General features: G+C 41.8%; 1 protein-coding gene across 5 annotated transcripts in view; it reads right to left on the bottom strand.

The window, feature by feature from the left end:
* Positions 1 to 13,363, bottom strand: part of LOC114880398 (ankyrin repeat domain-containing protein 50) — a 109,825-nt gene that overhangs the window by 19,789 nt on the left and 76,673 nt on the right. For all 5 annotated transcript variants that reach the window (XM_046290114.1, XM_046290117.1, XM_046290118.1 and 2 more), the window contains one exon: positions 10,369 to 10,432. The gene's annotated coding sequence lies outside the window, so the exon portion shown is untranslated. The remainder of the gene's footprint in view (positions 1 to 10,368; positions 10,433 to 13,363) is intronic.

Raw genomic sequence — 13,363 nt, 5'->3', positions numbered from 1 at the left:
CTAAAGTAACACTGCCTTTCCTCGCGGTAGTCTCCTCTCTGCCAGTTGTAAATCTTTCAAGTGGCTCTCGCGGAGTAAAGATTTTCGCGTTTACTTCATATCCTGCGAAGAAGATAAAAGGAAGCAAGTTTAATATTAAGGCAATAAACTGCCGCAGCTTTGAATCCTTCCGGCCGATATATCTTGCTCTATGACATCGGCCGGTGCACCTTTAGAAAAATTTTCCGGCTTCTATTCGAAAACCACTCTAACAATACCTGGCTACAACTTTTGTACTCGGTTTAAAAGCCTGTTAACACTGTGCTATGTATTTTACACTTCTATAAGCAGGTTTGTTGTAACTATATTCTGCTGAGATCTTTTTTAACGCTACGACTACCGACGTTTGATGCGCGATTATTTTTCAATTGAAAATAATGTAGAAAATTAAATAGATAAAGAATGAAACATAGTTGAATATATATAGTGGTTCACAAAATTATTAAAACAGAATATTCGCTGTAATATCCTGTACAAATAAATTATTTACAGATATCAACATACTATTAGTTGGCCGCTGGTTGCTGATGGATGGCTAGTGTTGACTATTGGCCTAACTGGTAACTAGCCAATTTACCGAGTTGATCAGACATCTGATTACCAAGAGTAATTAGCGGCGGATCGGTGTAGCTGTGTTGACAGCCAACGAACGAGTAAACTTTGTCCCTCATCTTGCATATAAATACAATGACCCGATGTTGACAATGCGGTGAACTTTTGTTTCTATTCATGGAACCGAGTCAACTGCCTAGTTTATTCACAAACGTCGAATCGATTTGCCAAATTATTACCGATGTTTCGATTAATTAAATTACGTAAACGATAACGATACGAGTCAATGATAATCGGTCCTTTTTCGTGGCACAGTTGGGGGGTATTTTTCGCCAAGTTTCCCTTATATTTTTCCACCTTGCCAACCGGAACGGATCGGTTCTTTACGACCTCGGTTGCTCTGCCGTTTACGTTCCACCGAGTCTATCGAATCCAACTCGGATTTACGTTTCCAGCTTCCCGGAAGCTTATCCTAGCTCGTTCGTAGATTTACTTGAAAACGACTTTGACCGCGCTATTCGAGGAAGACGGTTTATCGTATCAAGGAAATACGCGGGTATTATCATAATCATTTTCGTGAAACTTTAAGCTTTCTATTGATATATCGTAAGTACTATTCTATGCTACTTTTATGTGCTTGAATTGTAGCATGAATTTCAAGTAGAAAATCGTCATCCATCGAAGCCATTGCCAAATTTTGTAGTAAAATTTTCTGAATTAATTTTACGATACAAGAGACTATTTCTATCGAATCCAACGACAAAGGTTCGTAATTACGACGTTATTAGAGGTGGATATAAATCGACGTTCCGTTAATAGGTACACGATGTTCCACGTTAATCGTTTCCACGGAATTCTATTAAAACGAGACGAGCTTTCGCAGATTTTGCGGTTAAATTAAATCTGCTGCTTGCCAGTCTTATCGTGCACCGTTCGCTTTGACTAGTTAATCCTCCGCTATCATCTACAGTGGGCGGCAAAATTATTCGCTCACCGTATGAAACAGAATACCTCATTTAAAATTGGACCAAATGACTCGAGGTTTCTCGAGAAGCTGTACAAATTAATTTACTAAGATATGTAGGAAATTGGGATATCGCGAAATCGGGAAAGAAATAGCAAAAGGCAGTTTTTTAACTTTTTTATCTGAGCTTCAGATAAAAATTTTAAGAGCCTTTTAAATCCTCAGTGTTGATGAATCAATTTAAAAATAATCTAAATATACTCGTTCGTTCGGGGGTTGTGCGAGAGATTTTCAAATTTTATGGTGGCAGATTACATCACCGGTTGCCCCTTATCTCCCGGACACTTTATTGGAGCGCGATAATCTATAAGCATTTATTGATTAAACGTCCCCTTAGAGCAGCGTGTCACGTTAAAATAAAGCGTTGCAAGCGGATCGCAAGCGGAACACGCCAGAAGCGATACGAATCAGCTGTGGAGGCATTAAATTTAATTCTTCGATCTTCTATATCGCATCTCTAGTTATTAAATTAGAAACTTTCCAATAATTCAATTTTGAAAAAGAAAGAAAAACACGTAAGAAGGGAAAATAAGATACAGACTCGACGCGATGATATAATTAGGAGAAAAAGAAGATGTAGAGAAGAAAGACACGATCATTAGTAAAATTGTAGCGAGAGACTTTGAAAGAAAGTGCATTGCGAATGCACTGCTCGCGTGCCGTGTAGCTGCATCGACGACAATCGTTAGGCATTCGAGCGAGATGCACGTGACCGAATCGGAAATTCCGTGGATGAAGTTGGCCAGCGCTCGCTTACACGATTATTTCGGTGCACGTACGGCCGTTGGACTTTTAAACCACGGCTTGGAAACGTCGAAGAATGTTTCGGAGGGAAAGGGTCGCGAGAAAAGGGAAAACATTGGACGCGTGTTCGTTATAGAACGCGAGACTCCACAGAGAGTACAGAAACAACTTATGACCGGTGAATTCTCGGCAAGTCTGATGAACGTGTTCTCGCGAAATTGCGAGAAAATTACAGAATATTAACATAATTTTTTTTTTTCCAATTTAGTTCAAATCAATCGATCAAGAGCGTATCGTCAAAGTAAAATCGATAAAGTAAAAATCGTACCCAGACAAAGGGTTTGCGACACGCGTCTGGCGGAGGCGTTCGAAGAATTTCTTTGTCCGGGGGTTTCGTTTCGGTATTGAAATTCCGAAGAAAATTCGTCGCCGCGACGTATTTTCCTTGGCTGACCAACAACACTCGAAGACAGAGATTCGCCGGATTTTTCCGGGGTTCTTTTGGTGGCTGGCCTGGCAATTAGCCGGTCAGCCGGCCAGACTAATTGATTCGTCGACTGGTAATCTTCCCCGAGAACGGAAGGCAGCACTCGTGAAAGCCCGCGAGACTTTAATCATTCCTTCGCCTCCCTGCCACCACCCCCCTTTGCTCTCTTCACGAGCTTCGACTACAATTTCCAAGGGGCCCTGGGGCCACCGTCGCGATATTAACTTAAGACGACGGACTTCCGTTTAACGCCGCGGGATTACCACAATTTCGGTAATTAATATTCACGCGACGCGGCTTGAATTCGCCTGGCGGCCTCCGGTCGAGACGCGTTTATTAGCCGACGACGACGACGAGGAGGACATCCCTCCCTCCGTCTGTCTTGCTTATCCTTTATTTATTCTTTTTTAACTCTGTTTTATAGCCGCCTATTTTACCGGAATGTGTTCTGTCATTAGGCAAACGAACAACATTTTTCTTCACCCTTTTTATCCATTTCTCCTTCTAATTTCATATTTTATATTTTCAGAAGTGATGCGATTGAACAACGTTATATACGTATGGAGAGGGTTAAGAAGGAGGCAAGTTAAGACGCTCTCCCGCGTAGACTAATTACTAATTATTTTGTAAGTCAATGAACTGACGTAATAGAAGGGCTAGGTAAATCTAGTCGTAGCCCGTTTCGGCCACCTTCGCTAAACGCCCTTGCTGTTAATGTACGAATCCACTTAGGCGCACCCTGCCACGTCTGATTAGATTAATTTTAAGGAGCCTTCCTGCAGCTCCGCTAAGATCCTTTCAACGCGAACGATTTCGCTGCAAACTGCAATTCTTGCTGCACCTTTTCCTTGCGTTCCACTCGTGAGAATCGTAGAATCTTTTTAGCTATTTTAATCCAAGGAAAACGATTTGTATTCTACGAAAACTATACGTAACGTGGGTAGAAATTATCGGTCAATTTCAATAGCAATTATAGGGAAAAAAATCCTCTATAATTTCATCGATGTTCGCAGAATTTTTCTCAAGGTTCCATGGTAACTCGATTAAAATCAATTTCATCGACGTTCACGAGTATCGTGTTTCCTGCATACGCGAATTTTTGTCTCGAATTCAACTAGACACGGCAGAAAACGTGATCGTACGATTTCACGGTTTAGCAGCGAAAAAGCAATAGATGAGAGGTACCTGCGAAACGGGTACAGGTTACACGCTATCGAATAACGTTAGGGATAGTTTCTAATCCAAGTTGTCGACGTGGTGGGCGTCGAAATCTTGTCGTTAACGAGTCAACCCACGTGTCTGCCATTTACCATTTACCAAGCTCGCTTTCTTAGGAAAATTGGCGCCGGCTATAAAAGACTGCCACATCTCCTGGATTCGCTATTGCGATTCGCCTGTGGCCAGATGTTACGTTTCTATTTTCCTGTGGAATCAACTTTTGTTACGTGACATGGCGTATCTGGTGTATCGTATGAAATCTTGGTTTCCAATCTTTTTCTTTTCGTCGAACAATAACCATAGATTTGAACATATGTGTCTATTTGATGGAGATTCGATTATCCATAGGTTGAATTTAAAATTCTTCGATCAACAGCTTCCAATTCATTAGCAACAATGTTCGAATTGATTTAGACGCTCGAAACGCGTTTAGATTGAAATATATCCAGGGTTCTAACGTAGGACGTGGTCGTATCATGCAAGTCAATCTTGATCTAGTCCGACAGACGCCTGTAACTTTCCGTTTGGCCAGTAATAATCGTCGGTAGTATATTCATTTCCATAGTAATTTCTCGAGAGCTGACGCGATAACACCCGGCCAACACTTTGCCAACAGAAATTCCGTGGATATTACATATACACAACACACGGTACGAGAATTACAATTTCAGATATATCTTTGCGCTCCATTGGAGTCGCGCGAAACGCGCAGGTGAACGTATTTCCAGTGTCTCTGAATTAATTGGCCCGCGAAACACCTTCCCAACAAATTTCGTTTTCTCCTCGACACCCGTGTGTTGTTCCTCCATTTTAGGGCAGACAAGTTTGAAACAAGTCTGATATATGGCCCGAGATATTTCTCGTCGTTGGTCACCTTTACAGTAGCTTCATTCGCGGTTGTTCCCAATTGTGGTCGCAGAGAAATTACTCGTTTATGATTTCGCGTAGGGAAATGTAGATTCTAAGATTCATTATTATTCTAGAATGTGTTTTAACTAGATTTGATTTACTATAAATTTAGGGTATTTTTGTGTGTTAATTATTGCACTTTTGTATGAAAAAAACATTTTCCGACTCGATGGGATTTGAACCCGAGACCCTCGTAGTGACAGTCGAGCACTTTCCACGTTTCGCCAATAAAGCGACAATTTTTCTTTTTTTTTACTTTGACATTTCTTTTACGGTTATTGTATTTCCGATGTAGAACGCGTTAGGAGGTTTTGAAATCAAAAACCTTTTATATTCAGAGTACTTTTTTGCTAGCAACGTCGAGTACAGTCGTTCACGACAGGAGGCTCGAATAGCACGCGCGCATTGATATTTTAGTTGAATAGAATCTCCTTCAATTTTTCATTGTACAGTCGCGATGACTATCCATTTTATTTCGACTTTTATATCTTAAAAACACGATTTCGAGGTACAAAGCGTTCATCGATGACTGGCTGACAGAGACGAGGAAACAAATTACCTGGCACCCCTGAAAAAAGGTCTCATTGAAAGCTGTCGAAGAAAAGTGGCGCGTAACTAACCAACGAAAGAATACCGGCAAAGTCGTTTTTCATTTTGAAATTGTACCGTATAATCGCGACGACGGAAGTCGTCGTTCGCGACCTTTTCACGTCACCCTCGCCTCGTTTGCTCCAGCCTGTAGCCGTTCGAATTAGTATCCTATTCTACAGTCGGAGAGAATAAGTAGCCTATCTGTACGAGCCACTTTATAAACCGAGCACACCAGCCTCGTCATGAATTGCAAACGTTCCCCGGTGTGCCTTCCGAATTACTCGACGATTCATCGTAGCCACGCCAGACAAAATGGCTGCTAATTATTGCCAGAGAGCATTAACGGAAGATCGAAGACCCGACGGAAGTTCGCTAGTACACGTAAGACGATTGTCTACTTGCTTCCACTGTTACGAATATTGTTTCTGACACACGCTTTGAATATCGTTTCGGGGATGTACTTTGACTCAAAGAAAATTACGCTAAAGTTACATTAAGTCGCTGCGTATTCGGTTTCGAATCCACGAGAAAATTGAAAGAGTCTCGAAAAATCCTTCTGCAGAGTAATTCCTTTGCTAAAACAGAATGGAATTGAATCAGAAGCGAAGAGGTGGCCTTAGAAGTCTAAGCGTGTACCTCATAGACGTGTGTCTCTCGTGCTATGCACTCGGTGATATTTAAAAGAGCAAGAGATAAAAAATGGTCCCGGTGGAGAAAGAAAAAAAAATTCAATTACACGGAGAGATCAAAGGGAAATAGACGGGTGAGTTTCATACGCGTGTATCCTTTTCGCGTCTATAGAGCTTAATTAAGGGAACGGCGATGATGAGCGGCAAGATAGGAGAGACACGAGAAAGAGAGACGGAGACGATACATTCATTAGTCTGGTAACCTCAGTGAAACACAGTTCGTATCGGCTAACGTTGTTCCATGCCCTTCTGTAACCGTGCATTTTGTTGTTCCGTGAATAGTTTTCTACATTTTATCGAGCATCCTTACCGGTCTCCGTGTGCTTAATACGCGGAAAGAATAGGAATTTCATATTTATGTCAAGAACCGATCGATACAGAGGTTGTGACACGTTGAGAACAACGAGAATACTCCGTGTTATCTACCCTGTATTTAAAAATCACTTTCAGCAACGACGAATCAAAAGAAAGGCTAAAAATTTATAAAAATTGCATTAAAATTATTATTTCCTTGAATTCTACGGAACAACGTTTCTACTTAAAATATCGTACGTCTATCGCGTTCAGAGTATCCAACGATGGCCACTTCTGATTTAATTCCGTCCCGGCACGGAATTACCATCCTATTTTATGCAGCTTCAGCCTCACGGCGAAATAGGGAAGTGCGTCCTCCATCTATCCGCCTAAGTATCCCCGGCCACTTTGTAGGTGAACACCCTGCTAGCAGGGTGTACGATGAAACACGAGTCTCGGTGAATTACAACGCTGTCCCGTATAGAACCCACCTCGCGATACATATTGGCCCATGGACGACCTGAACCAGCGGCAACCTGAGCGAAACGAGAGTTACGAGGAACACGGCGAGGGAACCCTTTTACAGGAGAAACAGACTCGAAGGGCCCCCCTTGTATTTATATAGCGGACTTGAAAGAACCGGAAGCTGAACGAAGACCCCCGAGTACCAAGGACCTGTATTGTCTCGTTCTTCCAGGTGTAAGTTGTATTCTTAAGGAAGAAATATTCTTTTTCAATATTTCAAGAAGCCCTTGGGTTTTTAAAAATTCGAAGAATTAAACAAATTTTTGAATAATTTTTACACATGAGACACGGTAAAATGAATGCAAGGTGTATCGTTAATCGGCCGAATATAACGAGTTAATTTGTTTCATTAGCGGTCGCGTCGTTATTAATGCCGGTTAGGTAAAGGTATAAGGGAGTTGCAAACAGAGCAGTGGCAGTTTCGGTGTTCGGGAATAAGGTAAGAGGAAAAGGACAGACGGTATCACGGCTCACCGGGGAAACAAAGCTTCCTCTATATCAGTTTGTGTTACCTGAGATGAAATTGCTTTGGTCGTACCGAATGCGGCTAACCGAGCACAGACCTCGATAAAACGAGAAAATACATCTCCCTCTTCCCTGTAACTTTGGAAACTTTCTATCTACTGTTTCTCTGCCATTTGCTTTACGGGGGAAGAATGCCTCGGTATCTCTGCTTAATTATGAATGATTAATGATGGACAAAACAAGCCGTAACACTGGAGGGGTGAAGGAACGATGAACGTAATGGTACGTTTCACAAAAGTGTACCATTCAATGGCAAAATAACGAAGTGACACAGATTGCGTCTCTGGAAAAGGATTACACCGTCTTTCAGTTGGAAACTTACTAAAAAGCAATTTTCTTGCCGGTCGAGATTCATCGTGAACCGTGGTGGACAAATAGAAGGGGCGGAGACAGGGTGATATCTGACCAACTGTGTTTCACGTAACTTACGCCGTACCGTGACGAACGAGGCCGGAGTCCGCAAGACTGGGCAGAGTTTCAAATTCTTGCCTCGGTTCCTTGGCCGAAATTTAAGTCAAGGAAACGACCGCGGAGAGTTTGTAACAGATGTGCTGTTCGCATTGTTCTCTCCGAGACTCCCCGAGCTTTGCTAGACAAAAACAATTATCCGAGTAACAACTCGGATTTGTTTCCCCCTCAAAAAAATTAAAATTGAGGGAATCGAATCGAAAATGATAATCGAGGATTCTTCTCTCCCACGATCATATCCCCCCTTCACGTTTTCTCGTTTAATCGAGAATCCAACGGCGAAACGAAGTTATTAAACTGGTCGAAAGAAGGAAAGCCTTTCCCACGGCGGTGTTTCACCGGAAACGAGGCTACCTATCCTCTGTTACGCGGAGACAGATAAACCGTGAATTTATCGCGTCAGTTTCGCTCAGAGTTGGATTTGCGGTCGTTCGCACCTATATTATCGGATCTTTAGTGTCCGCGCCCCCTTCACGGCAAAGGAATTTATCGTGTCGCGTGGGCGACACTTGGATTTGTGGCTTTCGACGAGCCTGGACTACCATTCGACCAGCAGCTTCTTCGACGTACCCTGATCACCTCCCTCTACTCTTCGTCATTTTATTTCACGCTTGATAAACGACCACGGAAGAATACGCGATTACAGGAACGAACCGGCTACGAGATACGAATAAAATTGCAGTTTGATGAAATCGTGCGATTCGTGTTAGTATACTAATCAATACCTATTATGTTATAAACGGAGCCTTTGGAGTTTTGATATACGATGCTTCTGCTATGAATAAGAATATAATTGAAATTGTATTTCTGTATAAGTAAATAAAATAAAATTATAAAAATTTTTTAATAATAAAAGAAAAGAATGAAGTAATAAGTGTCTGGCTATACACGACTGTTTCTACTGAAACAGGTCTACACTTATTCCAGAGTTCCCTCGATATTTAACACTAAGAGACTGGAAGGAATTAGTATTTGTATACATTTCATAATTCTATTACAAACCAACATACGTTTTAAAAAAAATTATTTAGCAATAAAATCGTAAATGAGTCAAATTGACTCCTACGGCAATCTAGTGTTAATTGAAATGTAGACTAATTACCCAGCAACGATCCCATCGAAAGAGCTCTTATTCTCCTTCGAGAATTTTGAATTATTTTAGTAGAAAGAGAGCAAGCACGAGGCCAGCTGTGAAACAGAAACATTCTCGTGCCCGGTACATAAGTCTTGTGACGAGAGACTGGAAAGTTCGAAACTGTGTCGATTCCTGAGTGCATTCATATTCACGTTGCCGCGTGTCACCGTTCGGACAGCTCGAGTAGGAGGAGGAGGAGGAGGGGGATGGGTGTCGTTGGGTATTATGCAGCTAGTTGCATCGCGAGAGGGAAGTGTGTATGCAGCGACCGTTCGATACATCGGCAGAGATGCCGGCCGTGTTCGACCCATTTTCCAACAATGCTCGACCCGTTTATTATTAGATGCGGAGACTCAGATACAGCCAGGTTGCCTACTGTCGACCAAGCTTTGCCTGAATAAAGACGACACGATAGAGAAACGTTCGTATAGAACCACTCGAGCGGACCAACACACCGATCGTATTCTCTCTGCTCGCTGATTTCAATGATTCAGGAACCGATTCCCGTTGCACTTTCAATCTGCGCACTGATTCGATCGAAGGCTATTCATTTTCCCGTTTCATTTCTGTTTCTATACGTTCGGTTAGCCTTCGAGGCTAACTCTACCTGCTTTGTACGATGATTTTGCATCAACGCTTTTGAAGTAACAGTAACTCCAACTGATCTAAATCTTATCGTCCCTAGACAGGCTAAGAAAATTATTCTTGAATTTAAACCGTAAATCAGTCGGTGGCTCGAGTCCCGGTATTAACTAAAAAGCAACCAAAGGGTTGGTTATCTCTCGCTAAACAGGAGCGTTGAAATCCCTAAATCCAATACATGAGCTTTAACTCGTCCCTGAACAGAGATACTCGACAATATTTTTCATCCCTTCGGAGGGAGACAACGGTTGTTTACGGATGCACGAGCGAGACGAACAGATCGGTGCAAGCTCCTTTTGCGACGCATTATGCAAGCAGCAAGGGTGCTGCAACTGCACCAGATTCAAGAGGGATCGTGTTTACCGAAGACGAATGCGGACGACGGAGGGAGTAAGTCGTTGGCAAACACGTTCGGGTTCGCTGAAAAATCGTGTCATAAGCGAAATTCCGTTTGAGTTTGTTAGACATCTTTTCCGTGCGCGGCTTGAAAATTCTTTAAAATGCACGCTGCGTTCCAGTTGCTCACCCTGAACAGCACCTGCCCCCGCCTCTCGCAATTTCCACCTGACGATTGTGTACCCGTTCAGGATCTGAAACAAACGTGTCTATGTTAGTTTAAATGAAATTGAAATATTCTCGATAAGTCGAGGTGTTTCTCAGAAATAAAGCAGCAAAAGTTTTAGAGCTCTCAGTGTCAGCTTCTAGTTTCAAGTTATTCCGAAGCGACGAACCTTTTACCAAATTGAACCCCTCGATGGCGGAGACAAGTTTTTATCGATAACTCTCGAAATATCAAGGCGACCGAAAAAATAAACAAAAGTTATTGCTGCTGAAGTGGACGTATCCCTGCCGGCGAAACAATTGATTCCAATTTCATCATAGAACGAATCCACGCCGTCATAGATCATCGACAGAGAAACGCAATGTAGGACGGAGGGAAGAAGGATCTTGTTGGGATGCTCACGGGGCGTTTAGCCCGACGCCGATCGTCGGCGTCGCTGGTCGTCGAGCCACGGGTTCAACGAGCTGGCTAATCGAAACCGCTTGCCGAGCTAACCACTTAACTCGAAAGAGCCAGGCGAGAGCAGAAGTCCATCATCTGCCTTCCTTTTATTCCTATCTCCCTTCCACCCTTTCCTATTATTCTTATTTCAAAGGACGAACAACCCAATAATGTCTTAACGACGTGTTGCATCCTTGCATGTACAGGATTTCTAGTTGCTCTAATAAAAGTATGAATTTTCATGGATCGAATAGAAAAAGAACCGACTGGTTGGGTGAAAGGAAAGTACAAAGGTAAAAGGACGTTTCCATTTCCTTTTGTAATAATTCTATCGACGAGTGTGTGTGTGTGTGTGTGTAGGTGCGAGGGTGTTATTAATTGAAAGTCCGATTCGGTATAAAAAATGGGTCACTTCCCTCTTCTTTTAGAAGCGAAACTTGAAATTCAGCGAACCGTGACTGCGAATGGCTGCACGCTTCGATGAGAATTGTATCGAGGGAGACAAGACCTTTTTACGGGAACGAAGATGAATTTAATGGAGGTCCCTCTCCCCTTCTCTTACTCCATCTCACCACTTCGTTCCTTCAATTTCCTACATTTTCAAGAATGCAAGAGGGTCTAACATAATTGCAGCTGTGGTAACGAGGTCGAGCGACACTTGTGCCTGTTTTCTCGCTTAATGAATACGTTTCTCGATAAATCGTCCATTTCTTTCCCTCCTGCTGATAATTATAATTTCGTCAAGAGTTCCCGGGCGATTTCCAAATTTTCGAATTCCGAAATTTCCAAATTAAAAATTTTGATGATTTGGGAAGTTGGGAATTTGGAAATTTAGCAATTTGAAAACTTAAGAGTTTGGAATTTTGGGGACTTGGCAATTTGGGAATTTAGAAATATAAAAATGTAAAATTATCAAATTCCCAAATCGGCTACTTATCAGTGCCCCAGCGAGCACAATTACCCATCAGTGCTCTAATCGCATAAAAGTTCATTCAGCTGTGCTCGAAAGCGCATCGTTAACAAAAGCTTGATAAGAGCGTTGTTCGAAAGACAGATAAATATTTGTACAGCGTAAAGATAACAAGGAACACGAATACGCATATGTTCATTCATAAAAGTAGCCGGTAACAGTGTCGACACGAAACACGTCAACGCGCTTGAAATTCGCGTGACAATAAAACCGTCTCGCGGATATATTATCCTTATTTTTCTACAAGCTTGATGGATTATTACATCAAGTGATGCATTAGCTGCAACCACCTGATACCTGCATTTATTCACCGCGACTCGATAAGCGGAACGAAAACAAGAAAGCAATTGTTACCGCGAAAATATCGCGATAGATATGAAACGTTCTCGTTACTTTCTACCTTCGTAATTATCCCATTTTTAAATAGCGCCGTTTCATAAATGTACCAACGCTTCAGCAAGTTACTGCAGCGTAAAAATATAACGACAGACGAAAAAAAGAAAAAGAGAGAGGATTTTAAATAAAACAAAAATATCCTTGCAAATGAGAAGAATTCTATTCAGCACCAGAAAGAAAGGTACAAATGTGGCTTTCTGGAAACTTGAAGCAGCAACATTTAATACCGTGCAACTTCCCAAATTTGTTTCACGGTTGCAGTGAAATTCGAGCCGTCTAACAGGTGAAAAACACTTGGAATTATTTTGAAAATGTAAGGAAAGAGATTTTTTCCATTCATTCAAGGTGTTCAAGCTGCTTTAGAATTTCAACACCTTGGATATAAAAGAAATTTATTTCTTTTCCTACATTGTCGTTTCCCCCGGGGATTGTTTACGAGGAAAAATGGGAACCTCGGACATAGGTACTTTTTCTGAAGAAGCTTGATTTGATCGCGAGTGTACGTACACGCAATTCCTTATCGTTCCCATCCAACTTTTCGATCAATGCCACTCACCGGTCTCCTGGTTTGTTCACCTTCTAACGTGTTAATTCCGTACGTGTTCGCGTGTCACGCTTTCGTGACACGTGATCTGATAGGACATCTATTTACCTTGTCGCTTATCCGGCTGGTTAAACGATCGTTCGAAACAGTGAAAGCCGAAGCGCGTTAATTTTCTTAGATATCACGAATTATTCTAATATTCCTGTTAAATTACGTGTAATTTTTCTGAATCAAATTCTTTCATTTAATCAGCTAACTGTTAATTAATCTGAGAAGAGAATTGGCATTAGAAACGGAACGAAAATAATTCTCCCGGGAATCATAGGTTACAATGTCTACACCGTAGTCGAAAGTTCGCGTCTAAGGTGCATAGTACGGTTTCTTGCTAACAACAGCACTTTCTCGTGATTTGTAGGGTCAGCCTGAGATCAATCTTCCGCGAGAAATTACGTAAGGGAGAAAGAACGAGCTTGAGCTACGGATAATGCTGGAATTCCTCGATTACTAAAACAAAGTTTCCGTGCTTCCGATGCAACGAAAAGAAAAAAAGAATTGGAATTCTAGTGTAACCAACTGTAGAAACACGAGGATATCAATTAAAGTTCTGT

This window comes from Osmia bicornis, chromosome 2 (genome assembly GCF_907164935.1).
Source record: "Osmia bicornis bicornis chromosome 2, iOsmBic2.1, whole genome shotgun sequence".
In the NCBI taxonomy this organism is placed as follows: Eukaryota; Metazoa; Arthropoda; class Insecta; order Hymenoptera; family Megachilidae; genus Osmia; species Osmia bicornis.
Note: the sequence above shows the minus strand (reverse complement) of the source record. Positions and strands in the feature narration are given on the sequence as shown.